This window comes from Lathyrus oleraceus, chromosome 2, assembly GCF_024323335.1.
Source record: "Lathyrus oleraceus cultivar Zhongwan6 chromosome 2, CAAS_Psat_ZW6_1.0, whole genome shotgun sequence".
In the NCBI taxonomy this organism is placed as follows: Eukaryota; Viridiplantae; Streptophyta; class Magnoliopsida; order Fabales; family Fabaceae; genus Lathyrus; species Lathyrus oleraceus.
The window spans coordinates 219054562-219071101 of NC_066580.1; the positions used below are offsets into that span (position 1 = coordinate 219054562).

The 16540-nt window shown below is 34.6% G+C and overlaps 3 long non-coding RNA genes across 3 annotated transcripts; 2 read left to right on the forward strand and 1 right to left on the reverse strand.

Annotated features, from left to right (window-relative positions):
- The first annotated feature begins 2698 nt into the window (after window positions 1-2698).
- Window positions 2699-5033, forward strand: LOC127118945 (uncharacterized). The gene is made up of 2 exons (XR_007802458.1): window positions 2699-4360; window positions 4536-5033. It is a non-coding gene; the product is annotated as an uncharacterized LOC127118945 (long non-coding RNA).
- A 2930-nt stretch (window positions 5034-7963) lies between these two features.
- On the reverse strand, window positions 7964-10529 carry LOC127118948 (uncharacterized). Its single transcript, XR_007802460.1, has 2 exons — window positions 9404-10529; window positions 7964-9228 (listed from the first exon to the last, which is right to left on the reverse strand). It is a non-coding gene; the product is annotated as an uncharacterized LOC127118948 (long non-coding RNA).
- LOC127118947 (uncharacterized) lies at window positions 9227-11054 on the forward strand. The gene is made up of 2 exons (XR_007802459.1): window positions 9227-9454; window positions 10739-11054. It is a non-coding gene; the product is annotated as an uncharacterized LOC127118947 (long non-coding RNA).
- Window positions 11055-16540: the final 5486 nt, after the last annotated feature.

Here is a 16540-nt window from a genome sequence, read left to right on the forward strand (position 1 = left end):
TTAGGAATTTATTTTTCTTGCTTTTATTTTTGTAAATATTTATTGCGTGGTTAGTAATTTAGGGAGTGCAAAAAACTAACTGTAAATAATTGAACTTAGAAAATTAAATTCAAGACAAATATCTGAAAAATAACACTCACACACGTAAGTCGATCTTTGATCGTCATCTGTACTTCCTAGGGTATTCCTCTTGGTTGCCTTCTTTAAATGGCCAAGTCCCTCGAAAATAGGGGTGTCTTAAGCAAAGTCCCTTCAAACAGAAAAATCATCAAGTCCCTACAAACTTAAAAGATCAAGTCCCTACGAGGTTGCCTACGATATAATGATCTTGTCCCTTCGGTAAATATGATGATAGTCCCTACGAGTTGCTAAAGACACCCCTTATGTTGCCTTCATTGACCATACGATGACCCTACGCCCGTCCCTTAAACACATCCAAGGTAATGACTACCTATTCCTTAATAATAGGGACAGTCTTACCATTGAAAGAATATACGAGAACACGAAAGACTTAATCTAGGGTAGGTATCTCATAGTTACTTGCTCACACTTTTCAAAATTACTTTTACACCTCACAATTTCTAAACTAGGCTTTGTATACACCCATACGAGGATCATTACAAAGTACTTAAAGAAATTTTTCTAATCACACACTACACTCTTGCAAACAAACAAAGTGAGCTAAGTAACTAAGAGCCCATGGATAACCATGGATATAAAGGGTGCTAATACCTTCCCTTTGTATAACCTATCCCCCGAACTCAAAATCTTTTTAAGGTCTTTCCTGTTCTTTTATGTCCTTTCCTTTTGGATAAAATAAAAGTCGGTGGCGACTCTTGCTATCCGCAACATTTGACTAAAGTCAATTCTCCCACCGTGTTACAGGTATGAACAAAGATAAAAAAAAGGGGGTTGCCTAAGAACGAAGACTAACAAGGAAAGTAAAGAAAAAGAAAGGAGTTTACCTAAGCACTAGGACTAACAAGGAAAATAAAAAAGAAAGGTTTCTCTAAGCACTAAGACTAATAAGGCAAATAAAAAAGAAAGGTTTGTTTAAGCACTAGGACTAGCAAGACAAACAAGAAAAGGGTTCTTGGTTCAGAAGTGGGTATTTAACCATATGGTAACTAACCCAACGATATATATGGAATCCAAAGAAAATATATTTGATCCAAAAAGATAGGTATATCACTTATGAGAATTGTTGAAGGTATTGAAAATGTTGAATGATGAAAGGATTTTGGATGTTTCCCTAAAGAAGAAGAACATATTTGATTGATTATTTATAAAATTTGTTGGGAGATTTTAATCATTGGTACTTAGAGGGAGACAAACGTCTAACCACCAGCTAAGTACAGTCGGCAATCAGAATACTCGGGAGTTGAGAGGACAGTTGTATCCTAACCACTCTTTTTCTCCCTAAGAGGACCGACTTAAACTCGTTTTATTATTAAGTATTTTGAATAGAAGTGAAGTATCGGGCCACAAGCTAGGTACGACCGACAACCCAAGTACTTGTACAAGTACGTACAACCCATCTTTTTCATCCAATTTATTATGAAATTGTTTTGAAAATGACTTGACGTTGGATCAAGTATTTGGAATTTTGTTAGGAAATGTATGATAAATGGAAGAATGAGATGGAGATAGAAGTGAATGGATGGAACGGGATGGATGAGATATTTGATGTTGGATCAAACACTCGCTTTGATTTTTATTGAATTTGATTTGGAAAAGAACTTGACGTTGGATAAAGTGTATTTTATTCTTTGGAAGATGTTCTTTTTATCAATTTGATTTTATCTTATCTATTAACATGCAAAGGAAAGAAATAGAGAAAATGTAAATTCTATGTTATTACATGTTCATGGGAATGGGGGACTTTTACCCACAATAAAGGGGATGAATCATAAACAATACAAGAAATAGGAAAATATTCATACAAGTATATAATAGTACCATTCCCTAAAATCAATCAAGTGGCAATGGTAGAAACCAAACATGTTCATAATCAATATCATGGTTCATTCATCAAAATATAATTAAAAATGGATGTAAATGATATTAATTCTAATGAATGCAAATTAGAAATTTGGTCTATAATCATTAATTAAAGTGAAGCCAAAGTCTAAATGGAATCATCATAATCAAAATATTTACAATAAAAAAAATTAAAATCTAATGTGAGCCATATTGCATATTAACTAACAAACTTAATTGAAAATTAACATACAAGTAATATTCAAATCCTAACATGATGAATCAATGTTTTTATAAGTGGATTAATGATCAAAACCTAATTAATCTCTGGATTAATCACTTTTATTCAACGTTTCTCAAAGTAATCAAAACCCAATTAAAATCTAATTGAAATTCAATTACTAATCTTATTAATCCCTAATTTTTTTCCTAACAACAAAATGCATTAAAACTAGAGATAATTGAAAAATGAAATTAAGAATAAAAAAGAAAATCATAAAAGAAGATAATAATAAAACTAGCTAAAAATAGGGGTATGAAATAAAAAAAAGGTTTGAATACAAGTTTTAGGGTGCAAGCCCATGAGTAGGCCCAATGGCCTTTGTTGCTGGTCTTGGCATGCTAGGTTGGGTGTGTGGTGTTTGGACAGGGGGGTATGAAGCCCTTTTTGTTGGGTTAGGGCACTGAGGCCCACACGGAACACATGAGAGAGGAGGAGACCAAAGTCTCAACTCCAAAACACGTTTAGAAGCCAAAAATAATCACTCTTCAAACCATGGTCTGAGAAGACTTCTTCGTCGCGCCGAAAATCGCCTCCAATGGCGGCAGAGTGCCCAACACAATAATTCAAACATCAATGAACTCGTTTCAATCTCCTCGGCATGAATTCACCATCAGTTCGCTTCAATTCATAGTCAAACGTCCAAACCGAAACAAATTTCACAAGAACCCTAACCTTAAGTTTCAAATTTAAACCCTAAATAAATGGAATCAAAGCCCATTTTGTTGGGGTTGCGATTCCCCATGCCTTAAACTATATACTGGTAACCCGAATTAGGGAAAATGAAGGAGAAGACAACCTACCTTTGAACACTGGTATGCATTGAAGTCTGAGGTGCAACAAAGAAGACAACGAAGATGATGATGCATGTATTTTATTTGGCTCTGAGTCTTCTTTCCTTCCTTTTCTTCTTCTTCTTCTTGCTTTTTATGAGTGCTTGTGTTGAGATTGATGAGAGTGAGTTGGATGAGAGATTTGATGTTCTATTGATTCAGGATGATGATGAAGTGATATGGTGATGAGAGATTGCAGAGAGTGAATGAGATTGAGCAGTGAGAGATTTTTGGGGAATTATTGGGTGATTATTGTGTGAGCCCTAATCAGTGATTGGTAAAGGAGATTTATAGAGTTTTCGAAGGCTAACTCTATCAAATATGTTAAGAAATCACAGTGCAAAGTTTGTGAAAAGTTAGTTAGGATCAAAATTTGTTAGAGTCAGTTAGTCAGGGATTCTTTTATTAACTCTGTTAGTGAAGTTATGGTTAGTTGAGTTTCATTACTATGGTTAGTTTGGAAATTAGTTACTGTTAAAGTTAGTTTGGATTTAGTTTGGAGTTAGTTATTGTTAACTGAAAATGAATAATTATGAGGTTGTGTAAAATCTTTTAAAGTTAGTTGCAGGCTTATGTTAAGATTGTTAGTTGAAAGTTAGTAAGTGGTTAGTTATGAAGTTAGAAAAATTCGGTTAAAAATTAGTTAGTCAATGAATGTTAAAGAAAATTGTTATGAAGGTTAGTTTATTATAGTGTTAAAGTGCAGTTAGTTTATAGTTCGGAAATTATGTTAAGGAAGTTAGCCTGAGTTAGTTCTGTTAATAGTTGCAATTAGTTTAGAAATGAGTATTTTGTTAAATTTCTAACTGATATGCTGCTGCTCAATGCTTGGAATTTGGTTATTATTATTATTATTATCATTTCTGTTGTCATGTATAAGGTCTAGTGTGACAGTAGGAAAATATGATTTCAAATGTGTTGTATGTGAATCTTGTCATCAAATTGGTTGAAGATGTGATGTATGATGATGATTTATTGAATTTGAATGTAATAAATTGTGTACTTTGAATTAGATGCAATGCAATGCTACTAGGGATGATTTGCTATATGAATTTGAAGGGCTTGTATAGTCAGATGGGACACTTCCATATTGAAATTTGAATGCAAGGTCAAACTAACTGAAGACAACCCTGCCCCTGGTTAAGATTGATGGTTTTATGTGCAGAAAGAAACTCCTAATCTAAGGCCGAAAGGGTTGACTAGGGATTATCTTCCTCATGCCTCTGGTGTTTAAGGATATTAAATAATGCCTTACATCGTTAGAAAGGTTTCATTCAAAAGCATACAACCAGTAGTCTCGTGTATTTTGACCTCATCATTTTCCTTACAATTTTGCTTAAGCAAGAGTTTGATACTGATAAAAAAGTTGACGTGATAGTCGTTAATTTTTCGATTCCTCTATCTCTATCGTCTCTTACCTTGATTTTGGTTACATTGTGCAGTTTATCGACTTTGTAGAATCTGACTGAGCCTGAGGAGGTTGTTGACATTGGGCTACAACAGCATACGAGAACGGGTAGTATAACATGGGAGCCATAGGTGCTTGGAACTGAGAGGGAATTTGAGGAGTAATAACATGTTGCAACATCTGAGTAGAGTATATCAGGCAAGGATTTCCAATTTGTGTGCCTGGGTTGGCAACATGAGCATATTAGACCCCATAAAGAGCATAGGGTGCCCTAGAATAAGAATGTGTAGGTACAACATCGACAGAAGGTGCCCAAGGATAGGTAAAAGGAATTCCAGAGTAATAACGTTGATACTGATACTGTGGAGCTATCTAGAAAACTGAAGCAGGAATTTGAACGTGATTGGGAGGACCCATTAATTTAGGCTCATTCTCAAAAAGTGCCTTAGCAGTCACAAGTGTGAATCATATCAACTTTTAATCGATCAGCTCTTGGAATTTTTTCTTGAAAACATAATAAGCCTTTGTAGAATGCCTTACGTGTCCGACATGATATCTGCATGTGGAATTAGGATCATTCTTTGGACGGTTAGAAACTTGGCAGGCTCGATCTCTTTTGTCACAATTGCCTCAACATTAATCATTATAGGTAACGGATGCGTATAAGACATTGGGATTGGATCATAGCGAGGACGTCTCCTTTCTTGATCGTTGTTTCCTTTGATGATTTGTGACTACTTCTATTTTTTATTGCCTTGAGCGGACTTCTGATGATGTATGAGATATTGTTCTTGGGAATGAATTGTCACAATGCCCGTAGTTGCATTGTGGATTTTACCCGCTTTTAGTTCGTTCTCCATTTGTTCATCAATTGCAACTCAATATGAGAAGTCTATTGTCAAATTGTCCCGGAATAGTCCCAAGATCATGTCAGCCCTGCCTTGGACGTAATTCAAGCTCTTACTGCACATGGTTCTCTCATGATTATCTTGTTCCATGATTCTTTGGCAATCAACGTTGGAGAATCATTGTCTTTCTAGATGAGGAAGGGAAATGGTGTAAGCATTTTGTTTTTTCTGTTGAAAGGTTATGAATGCATGAATGGATGAGATGCATGCAAAAATACATTTTATGTTTCCAAGGAATCCCAAGATTTTTGAATGTTTAACAAAACTAAAGTCTTTTTTTGGATTCCCTAAGAATGCACATGCTAACATTGGTTTTAATATCATGTCATGAGACGCAACATCATGGATTCAAAGGTCTAACACATATGAATAATTTGTTCATACTTCTCAACATAGGTTTAAAGATCCGACGTATCGAGGTATGTAGAGTCTTGGTTTCCTGCATAAAACTCATATCCCCTCATAGGTAGTTTTTAAAGCCTTAAGAAGGTTCTTAGAGTCATAGATCTTGGGGTGAAAATATTGTTGTCAATGCAAAATGTCTTACAGGAGAAAGATACTCTCAGGAGGATCTACTCTAAGTGAGGTCAACCCTCAACTTAAAAAGCCACAGGATAACTAAAGGTCTCTAGAGTCACAGATTCCCTTTGAAAGAATGGGTGTCAATGCAAACGGACTTACGTGCCAACGAAACCTCAAAAGGACTCTACTCTAGGCAGGATCTTCGCACCTTCCCATCAAGACAACTATGTTCGACAAGTTAGTATTCCGCCCCCAATATATCTCAGGTGTACTCTCAAAGCCTGGGTATTAGGCTTATCACTTAATAGCATCATGAAATGCATCCCACAATAGAGAAATACAATAGATATATCTAGGATATAATATATGAAAGCAATAAAGAAATACGATAAATGAACTAATGATAAATCAAGTAAAAACAATAAAGATAAACACCCAAACAAACAAGGAAAAAACAAAACTAAGCTCGACTCCTACTTGCAAGAGCTAGGAGTCCACAACAGAGTCGCCAACTAAAGCTACACGAAAAATAGCCGAGTGTATCGCACACTCAAAGAAACAACAGAGTTGTCACCGAACTTTATTCATTCCTAAAAGAAAGGGAAAATATTGATAAAATCCAAGGGAAGAGAAACAAGTAAGGAGTTCGGTTATGCAAGGGTAAGGTATTAACACCCATCACATTCGTTGTACTCAACGGGAACCATTTTGATTATTCTTTCCTTGAATGGGTGTGAGTATGTAAATGTACTTGCAACGGAAGAAAAAAGGTTTATAATTAGTGTGCTCCATGAGGATTAGGGCCCTCATGCCTACATATCCTCATAGTGCAATAAAAAAATTAGAGCCCCGTAGTTCATGGAACTTATGGTGGAGATGAAATGATTATTTACCTAAGCACGAGGACTGGAAAGGAAAACAAGGCGAAAAGGGATTTTGAAATGTGATGAAAGTATGGTTTGAACCAAAGGATTGTATTTTTTGAACCCATAGGGTAAGTATATCTGAACTAAATAGGATGTGGTATGAACCAATACATGGTATGGCCAAAACAACAAAAAAGATTTGGCCTAAGCACATGGACTAACAAGGCAAATTAAGCAAAATAAAGGAGTTTGCCTACGCACTAGGACTAACAAGGAAAATAAAAAAGAAAGGTTTGTCTAAGCACTAAGACTAACAACACAAACAAGAAATGGGTTCTTGGTTCAAAAGTGGGTATTTAACCATATGGTAATTAACCCAAAGATATATATATATATATATATACATATATATATATATATTATATTATATATATATATATATATATATTATATATATATATATATATATATATATATATATATATATATATTATATATATATATATATATGGAATCCAAAGAAAATGTATTTGGTCCAAAGAGATAAAGTATATAACTTATGAAAATTGTTGCAGGTATTGAAAATGTTGAATGGTGTAAGGTTTTGGATGTTGCCTTAATACAAAAAAATATATTTGATTATTTTATGTAATTATGAAATTTATTTGGCGAGTTTAATTGTTGATACTTAGAGGGAGACAAGCGTCTAACCACCTGATAAGTACGACCGTCAATCATAATACTCGGGAGTTTAGAAGACAGTTGCATCTTAACCACTTTTTTTCACCCTAAGAGGACCAAGTTAAACTTGGTTTATTATTAAGTGTTTTAGATGGAAGTCAAGCATCGGGCCACAAGCTAGGTACGACTGACAACCCAAGTACTTTAGAATGTTGTGCACAAGTACGTACACTCCATCTTTTTCATCCAATTTATTATGAAAGTGACTTGATGCAAGATCTAGTGTTTGATAATTTTGAAATGAAAGAGGTTTGAGAAGTTGTAAGAATGGAATGCAATGTATGAGATAGTTTACATTGGATCAAACACTCACGTTGATTTTAAAATATACTTGATGTTGGATCAAGTGTGTTTTTATTCTTTTTAAAAATGATCCTTTTTATAGTCTTGTTTTTATCTTATCAAATAACATGTAAAGAAAACAATAAAGAAAAGGAAAGTGATATGTTATTACATGGGAATGGGAATGAGGTACATTTTACCCACAATGGGGGATGAATCATCATAAACCATACAAGAAGCAGGAAAAGATTCGTACAAGTATATAATAGTACCATGTCCAAAAATCAATCAAGTGGAAATGATAAGGTCAAGCATATTCATGATTAAGATTCATGCATCAAAGTATAGTCAAGAGTGGATGCAAAAATAAAGTCAATTTTAATGGATTTTAGTTAGAAACTAAGTCTAAAATCATGCATCAAATGAAGCAAAAGTCTAAATAGAATCATCATGGTCAGAGTATTTTCAATCAAAAAAGGATTAAAATCTATTGTGTACCATATTTCATGTTAACAACAAACTTAATTGAAAATTAACATATAAGTAGTATTTAAATTCTAACATGACGAATCAATGTTTCTAGAAGTGGATCAATGATCAAAACCTAATTAATTTCTAATGTTAACCATTTTATTCAAAGTATTTTCAAAGTGATTAAAATCAATTAAAGTCTAATTATATTCTAATTGCTAAACATGCATCTTTATTGTTTTCTAAACATGAATCAAGGATTAAATGAATCACCATGTCTTTTTTATTCCTAATTTCCATGGGAAAATGTATTAACAATTAAAGAAATTTAAAAAAACAATGGAATTAAAATGACAAAAGGAAATATCAAGAAAATAGCAAGAAAAAATAAAAAAGGGCTAGGGGTGTGCACCAAAGTAGGGTGCAGAAAGGATCATGGCGCAAGCCCTTCAAGATCAGCCCATTTACCCTACATCTGACAAAGTGGGATAAGGCCCCTTTGACAAGGGTGCAGGAAGCACTAACCATGTGCCACGGACAGCTGAGGCCCAATGGAGTGGTTCACCATCAACCTGGGTGTATTGATTGAGAACAGGGTGCAACAAAGTATCTTGTATGGGCCCAGACATAAGGCATATGCATTCCAAGTTCAATCAGAATGAGGGGTATGTTATTTTTTGGACATGATGCAAAGAAGTAGAATGCAATGGGTTATGGATTGACCAAGCCCAAAACAAAAATACATGAGAGAAGGGGACCTTTCACGCGTTCAGATCACCAACCATTATTCTTGAGACCTTGGACGAAAATCCAATGTCGCGCCAGAAATCTCCTCCGGCGGCGGAGGAGGGCCAAACAAAAAAGAAATCTTCACACCAAACTGCTCGCCTCACTCTCCTCTACTTAAATCTTCCCTTTGTTTCCTCTAATTCCTACCCTAAAATTCAAATCAAAATTGAAACAATAAGAACCCTAAAATCCAAAACTCATCAATTAAACTTCAATCACACATAATACCGATCCACAACCATATGGATATCACTCTATAACACTCATACGATCCATTGATAGCAAGAAATTAAAGAGAACAATAGGAGTTGACGGTAGCCTACCGGAGCAGATCGGAGGTTGAAGTGCAGAGAGAACGGTGTGCTTCGAATAAGGTAAATGCTTCAACCTTTAATCCTACTCCAGCGTCTTCTTCTTCTTCAAATTCTTTAGTCCTTAGGAAATGGAATGCTTTATGCTGTGTTGTGTTTAGATTTCTTTGTGAACGTTGTTGATGATTGTTTTTGTGTGACTGTGAGTGATGAGAGAGTAGTGAGAAATGCAGTGAGGATGAGAGAGTGATTTCAGGGAATGATTGAGTGATTACTAGGTGACCCAAAAAACTGATCATTGAAGATGGATTTTATAGCAATTCAATATTAACAGAGCTTAACTCTGTTAAGTTGTTGATGTTGAAATTCAGTTGAAGTTAACTCAATCTGTTAGCTAAGGAAATTTATGAAATGTTTGTTAAATTGTTAGTTTGACATTTGTGCAAGTTAATTGTTAGTTAGAAGAATTTCTGTTAAAAGTTAATTAGGGATTAAACTTCTGTTAGTTTCGAAATTGGTGAAATTTAGTTGTTCAAAAATATGTTAAATTATTAGTTAGGGTTAGTTGTTATTACAATTATTAGGTTAGTTAGTTAGTTAGGGTTAGAACATCAGTTAGGTATGGAAATTTAAAAACATTTTCGGTTAGTGGCTTAATGCAATTAGTGTAGAGTAATGATATTTTTTTTTGCTTATGTTACTGATGTTAGTCAGTTTAGTGAAACTTGAATGTTAATGTTAGTGTGAAGTGTTGGTACTGCAGTCAACGACTTTCATAATTGCTTGTTGTTGATGCCAATTGAACCTATTTGATTCAACTTGAAATGGTATGATGTAGTGCCGTGGAATTTTCTACTACATGTATTTGTTGAATGGTCTTCTATATGCATTCATGGCTGGAAATGCTACTGCAATGGTTCACTTCTTATGCTTGTAGGACTTAAGGATGTATGTATTAGGTTGAAATGTTAACATGATTTTGGCATGCATATGAAGTTGGTCATTAGAGTGATCATACTTGCATTGTAAATGGATCAATACTTGTCACGTGAAGAAGAAACTAGCACTAGGTTTGAAACATTATGCAACTTGTAATCTACTTTAATGAACTTCTGGGAAAGTAATTTGAAGTGACATGACAATCAAAGCTACTTGGACTGTTAAAAGAAAATGAATGATTTAAATATGTTATGTAATGTTATTATGATATGAATTTATGGATTGTACAAGTTGTTACATTAAAACCCCATGAAATCCACTTGGTTTATTGATGATGGTACATTGAATGCGGGTTTTTTGGTGATGTGTAAGCCTAACTTTGTATGGGGTTTTGATCATGACTTCTAGACATTAGAGTGATGCTACCATGAAAGTCAAGGGTGATGACTTGCTTGCAAATGAAAGAATCTTGGCCATGAAGTCAAGCGAGGAGATGAAAGAATGAAGAAACAAAGGGACATGAACTATGGATTAAGTTAGTTGACTTTGGTCAACTGGTTGACCAAAAAGTCAACAGTTGCCCAAAATCAAATGTAGGTCAAAGTCATATTTTTTGTAATTTTGTATGGATCTTGTAAATTTGGTATTGTGTAAATTAAATGAACACTTGGATGAAAATAGTTCTTTATGATTAAATGAAGCATGTTTTATTTTCAAATAACAATTTTCCCTCTAAAATTCATTTGAATCTCCTAGAATTAATAGACTTTGAATGCCCTATGAACTTTTAATAGATGGTGAACCCTAAGTTGACTTATGCTTGACCAATAGCATACTTGATGAATGATTCAAAAGAAAAATTGTTAATGCATCCATAATGATCAACGACCATACTCCTTGAATTAAGGTTTCATAACCAATCACAAGATCAAGGTGCAAACCACATAAATAAAGATCACAAACCAAGCAATATGGATCTGAAATCAAATCCAAAGCAAATGGTCCATAAATGTCATGAATAAAAACTAGGGTTTCATGCCCTGATTCATAGGATAGGATTTCCAAATTGACGGCCCCACCCAAGTCATTAGGGCTTGAACCTTGGCAAACCCTGGGCTCTTGTTAGGTATAAATAACACAACTTTGAATCTATGATGATTTGTTTGAAAATGTTAATATGAATGTATTTGGCATGAATGAGTGCAAATGAATCTAAAACCAAAGGTTAGATGAAAGGTGTAAAAGGGAGGACAAATTTTGGGGTATGACAGCTGGAGGAAGTCCGACTTGTGAGCTGGAGAACTGGATGAGGGAGTCATATCCAGATTTGTTCTCGCTAGGTAACTTTCGAGGATTTTGAAAATTCTTTTATGTGGGTGTGAGTTGTAACTTCCCAACTTATAATTAGTGCATTTTAATTGTTTATTCGTGTTATTATGGATTATATTGAACTTGGTTGTTTTTGAAGCGTAGTGATATTTTGGCAATTTGCGAAATTACTGGGGGTTTCAGATTAAGAACTGATAAAATAGTATTATTTGAATTATTACTTAATTATTTGGTAATAAAATAAGACAATAATAAATGGAGAATTTTGATTAAATAATAATCTAATTGAATATTGATTTAATTTAAATATTTATTTGATTTAAATAATTATTTAATTGATTTAATAAGAGAATGGGTTAATTTTGTGTTTAATGGAGAGTATGAGGTAGAAGGAGAGAGAATTAGATTTAATGGGGAAAAAGTATAATTTGAAAAGTAAGGTCATCTAAATACTAAAGAGTTGGGAAGAATTAGGTTAGAAATCCAATATGACATTACCTGAAATGAGGCAGAGAGAATTCTGAAAGAAAGTGAAGGTTTGGAGCAGGCACTCAAAGAACTTCTAGGAGAATCAATCGTACGGAAAATCTGAGGTAGAGGGATTGTGTACACTTGGGTGATTTCAGGCTTGCAGGATAGTGAGGGTTCCTTACCCTCATATCAATGCCTTAGGGATTGTTATGTGTTTCCCTTATTTTCCATTATGTAATGAATGAGCTACGTGTTTTCTTGACTATTTTGAATTTTGTTAGATTGATGTTTTTACGAGTTTGCTCTGAGACCCTAATAGAGGATTTGGGATAAATCCCCTCATGCCTTTTTAACTTATTGTTGGATGCGATAACTGTCGCGCCACGAAAAAAATACCCAGTACACCGCACGCTCGAAATACAACAACATCGCCATTGAATTTTATCTATCCTAAGAGAAAGGGAGAATATCACTAAAACCCTAACGGAAGAGAAACGGGTAAGGAAGTCGATTATGCGAGGGGAAGGTATTAGCATCCCTTACATCTATTGTACTCAACGGGAACCATTTTGATTGTTATTTGTGTTGATAGGTGTTATCATCTAAAGATTACTTGTGATTAATAAAGGGGGAAAATAATTTTATCAATTAATGTGTTCGCCAAGGATTCAAACCCTCCTGCCTATGTATTCTCATAGTGCATTGAGAAAATAAGAGCTCCATAGTTCCTGGTAGAAAACTATATATTTGTTGGTTGATTTTAGGGATCAGTTTTAATCGTATCCTAGAAGTGCTTTGACGTTAGCTGATTTTGATCCTCGTTTGGACGCTCTAAGGTTTTAGTCTGACAGCTAAGGAATGGTTTATGACAGTTATTTTGTGAAAAAGAAACTTGTTTGAATTAAAAAGGTTATTGCTTGAATTAAAAAGGTTATTGCTTGAATTAAACTGAGAAAGTTTTGTGAAATGCTGAAGGTGTTGTTGGGAAAAAGAGTATATAGTTTGAACCCATGGAGTGGTGTATCTGAACCAAAGAGTATGGAAATTAACCAATAAATGGTTATTAACCAATGCAGAGTTGTAGGAGTTTTCCTAGATCCCGGGATTAAGGCCTACAAATGAGGGTTTGTGATCGGTAAATCAACAAGTGTACTAATCTTCCAATGTAGTAATAAATAGGGGAAATCCCCAGTATCTCAAGGACTGCTTGACGATACAGAGTTCTGGATTGATATCAACTAAACAAAAGCTTTGGGTGTTTTGGTATCGTTTTGGTGAAATTATAAATACAATAGCGAATAAAGTAAATAAAGTACTTGCACGGTTAAAACGGATATGAGTAGTATGCTAGGGAAGGTGTTTGACTCAATCATGTAACTATTTCGATCTCACAATGAAACAACACATTTTAGATAATTGATTATCGATTCTTAAGGGTGTTTACTCCTATGTCCTTAGTGAGAAAACCTTTAATCATTCAACCTAATTGATATGTCCATAGACAATCACAGAAGAAATTAAGCAATATTATGTCATGAATGATCCGGTTATTATAGTGTATCCCTATTCCTAGGTGATATCTACTATTATATATTCTCAAGTAGATCATGAACAATGGCGATCCAACCTAATTGTTTCACATACATCAAACTCTGTTTGTCCGACAGAGAAAGCAATAAGAACAGTCATGAGAACAAATAAATTATAATATAAATTATTGTTATTGCGCATGGTAATTCAAAATCATTACAATTTTGGCTTAGGGACACCCCCTAACAATAGGGGGGGGGGTTTAACCACTCATAAAAAGAAAAGAAAACATAATAAAGTTTGTTATCGTTACATAAATCTTAGATGAATTGGTCTTCAATCACAGAAAGCTCTTGAAAATCTGAATCCACCTTGAAAGTATGATTTCTCCACTCTTTAGAATGCGTTTTTGCTCGTTAAAAATCCTCCAACCCTCGAAAAACCGCATTTCAACAGACCCGTTTTGGGTTTACTGAGTTTTTGGCCTCATTACACGTATGGACCTACCAATTACGCTTAATTCCCTGTTCATTGCCTCAGTCTTCTACGCGTAAGCATCCTTGTAGGCTTTCAAGGCATGTTCTTACGCATAATGCCTTCCCTTTTACACATAAGGGAAAAAGCTCCTTTTTTCCTCCCTTCTATTGGAACTCGTACCAAACGAGCACGGGGATGAGGCAATACGCGTAATGGCTTGGAATTATGCGTATTAGTAGTAATTGTGCAAATTTCTTCCTTTTTTCCCTTCCTTCTTGTTCTGGCCCAATCTTGCGTTTGATTCGTGACCCGTTGCACTTTCATACCTGCATTCAATACACTATCGTCGCTACCAGGGTTTCAGAGCGAGGAAACTGGACGGACTGAACAAAAGAATTGTCTCCTCAAAGAGGAGAAGGCAATATCAGAAGAGTCGCCACCGAAATGCAAGTACAGATGAAACCCAAAGTTCACAAAGTATCACAAAGATAATGGAAAAGGCCTCCAAGCGAAGGTCATAAATGGGATCCTCTAAGTCCAAGTTGATTAACTGAAGTGGATTGTTCTTTATCTTATAACTTTATCATGTTTTTGTTGTTTTTAATATATGGTAAACAAAAGTAAATGACAATAATAAACATGCATGATGAGTTTATACAATGAATATGATGATGAATACTTAAATGTAAATGACATAAAAGTAAATAACAATGAAAATAACAATGATAATAATAACAAAAGGTTACTAGTGATAAAAAGTTAGTAGAGTTAGGTTAAGTTAGGATTATAAACAATGGACCATCACTTGAGGATTGTCTATCCTTAGGTCAATAGATTCAAAATATGGTGCATCAGTGGATAACTTATCGTTGATGCAAAGTATGGAAGATGATCAACGGATCAACTTACGATAGATTTGTAACAATGAAAGTTATTCAACCCCAAGTCCATTTATCAATAGATTGACAAAAGGAATACTATAACAACCCATGTTTGAAAGATTATGATTGATTAAGTTGTTATGTTAGCAAGTTATAGGGACAAGGTATAATGTTAACAAGGTAATAAGAGTTAGTGCACGATATAAACAAGTAAGTATAAAATGTTAGTGGGTTAGTATAAACCAAGAGGAATAATAATGTATCAGATGAATACATGGGTCAACAAGTACAAGTAAGACTTCATCCACAAGTCAAATGACCTAAGTTATTTGAAATAGGGGGAAACCTATCCATGCTTCAAAGTACCATGGATGAATACTTGATCATCCAATGGTAGGTTTGAAGTATGGAAGGTTTAATCAACCCTAAACCAAACAAATAATGACCTAGGTGGATTTTATTAGTCCATAAATTCAAGACTCCATAAATCCCTCGAAAATATCCAAATCACTTGAAACAAAAAAAAATCAAATACTAGAGGAAAAAATAATAGGGTTCTATGTTGGACATTTTTTCAGAATAACTAAAATAAGTGATATAAAAAATAAAAGAAAATGGAAATAAAATAAATAAAATGAGTGGAATAAAAAATAAACAAGGGAATATGCGCACCTTGGGGGTTGAACCCCTGACCCTGGGGTCATGGGGGGGGGGGGGGGGGATCACCCCCCTATCCTACTGGGTTAAGCACCCACTTGTGATATGGAAACACAATTAACAAATAAAATATTAAAAAAACATTTAAAATGGAAGGTGCGCGTTAAAGGACCAATCAGGACACGACAACATTAACATTTGAATTTGAAAACATCCGCGAGGCAACGAACTCAGAGTCGTCTTCAACCTCCACACTTCAAAAATTAAAACCTCCAAAAACATGTTTTTCATGGGATTTATACATAGAATCGTTACCCAATCATGAAAATGAATCAACCTCCACACTAATTAGCCATTGATTGGCTCTGAGTGTGGAGTATTTTGTCAATCACCAGAAGAACAACTTTAACCTAGATTAAAACATTAAATCATAAACATTGAGTAATCAAAGCTGGAAATAGGGGAAATGATCAGAAGATCATTTCGAGGCGAATGATAACTTGTGTGGATGATGGAGGTGAAGAGAACTACCTGATCAGAAACAATTCAGGGAGGTTTTTGAGATGATTTGGCTTAGCTCAGGCGAAGCTTGGGGAAGGTGAGTTAGGAGTTTGGAAAGCTTGAATGGAGGTTAGTGAAGATTTATGGATGGTTGTTTGGAGTTAAAACACTTTGAAACTTAAAAACACAACCTCTGTTTTGGATGGCTCAGCTCGAATATTCAGCAGAGGTTTGAGGGGATTTCAGTTTTCCAAATAAAGTGGACACCTTCACCTATTTATAGGGAAGGTGTGTGGATGATTTTGGAGGGGGAACATGAACGATTACTCAGAAAAGAGAAGTGGCTTGAGGCATGGTTCAAGTT